At 40.1% G+C, this 1,623-nt stretch overlaps 1 protein-coding gene across 3 annotated transcripts in view; it reads right to left on the bottom strand.

Moving 5' to 3' along the window:
* Window positions 1–1,623, bottom strand: part of TDRD3 (tudor domain containing 3) — a 153,708-nt gene that overhangs the window by 9,734 nt on the left and 142,351 nt on the right. The window lies entirely within an intron of this gene.

Genomic DNA, 1,623 nt, shown 5'->3' with positions numbered 1-1,623 from the left:
AGGCGAGTGTACGCGCACACTCGAGTCCGGACCGCGGTAAACCGCGATCGATGGCCGCGCGTACTTTCGCGCTTCCAGCGAGCGCGGATTTTATTGATGAATCAGGGGCATTGTCTATCCCTTTCTGCAATAAGCATTATTACCTGCCTGATTGCTCCATGGAGCTGTCGAAATCAAAGGTTGTTAAAATCAGGTTGGTGGCAATTCTGCCTTCCCTTGAGCTTGTTTCCATTGGGACTAAAAAAAACTCACAGGCACCCAGGCAGAAGGCTGATGATTCAATTGGGGAAGATAGAAAGAAGGTGATGGCACCCTGCAACTGAATGAAGACAGGCAAGTATAGAGGGGTTTTGTTTCGCTTTAAATCTACATATCCACAAATGGCAATTACAAGCAAATCTTTGCATGGGCCATTTTAGTATCTTTAGTACTCCAATTGGTTAGAATTAATTTCTTTACCTTTCATTCCCTGTAAGGTAAAATATATTTTTGGGACCTGTGATGTTACTTCTGGAACTTGAAAAATGTTTTACTACTGTTTTGACTAATATTTTTCTTGAATGCTTTTATCCATACATTTATTCATTTAATTTCCATTGTAAAAAGGGATAATGTTTAACAGTTTATGATATTTATGTTACAATGAGATCTTGCGAGGTTATACAGAGAAGAATTCATCTGAAAATAAATAAAATGAAGACAATAAAGTTGTGCCTTTGTTACTATATCATATGAATATGTATTAAATAAAAAAGAAGAGATAAGCCATTTTTTTAGGTTTGTTAAAATAAAATCAATTTTCACTGTCATTAAGACAGGTTTCACTGCGAAAACAAATCTGGACCTGACACACTGGCAAAATGCACTGGGATATGAATTTAAAACTAGACACAAGATAATCATTACTTGAAAAATTCAGGTTTATATAATAAGCACGAGAGACAAGTTACTCGTTGTTACTCGTAAATTAAATTTCCTTATACCACATCCCCATGCACAGCTTGAAAAATCTGGTGTTTGTACAGAAAGCCATAGGGCTTGTTGTCTGCATCTTCAATGTTCATCCACTAAGTTTCAAACTAAACATTTTCAATATTAATGTAGAAGCTGTCAAGTCTTTAAATTAAATTTAAAAGCAGGATGCTTTTGCAGTGGATCAGCAAACATGTTACAAAGAATTAAGTATGGTTTAAAGATTAACTATAGTCAAAAACGAAAAAAAACAAAAACACACTTACCTTCAATCACGCAGGGCAGTCTGATCACTCCCAGGGTGTCCGGCATCTGGTCCCGCGTCATTCCAACATCCGTCCTCAAACTGGCGCTCCAGGCACCATCATCTTCATCTTCTTCATCCTACGTCACCCGACCCAAGCGCAAGATCGGGTGCCGTAAGATGAAAAAAAAATTGCCAATCTCACTTTGCATGCGTGAGATTGGCAAATTTTTCTTTCAGCAAAAAGGCTCCTTCTGCGCATGCCCGAGATGCTCGGGTATGCGTAGAAGGAGCGCCCAAAACCCTCCCGGGATGCCTTACGTAGGTATCCCAGGAGGCTTAGCGCTCCCATCCATTCTCAACCGCCTAGGCGGCCAAAAATTAGGGGGCGGTGTACTCCCCCCCCC

The sequence above is a fragment of the Pyxicephalus adspersus genome, chromosome 1, assembly GCF_032062135.1.
Source record: "Pyxicephalus adspersus chromosome 1, UCB_Pads_2.0, whole genome shotgun sequence".
Lineage (NCBI taxonomy): Eukaryota > Metazoa > Chordata > Amphibia > Anura > Pyxicephalidae > Pyxicephalus > Pyxicephalus adspersus.
Note: the sequence above shows the minus strand (reverse complement) of the source record. Positions and strands in the feature narration are given on the sequence as shown.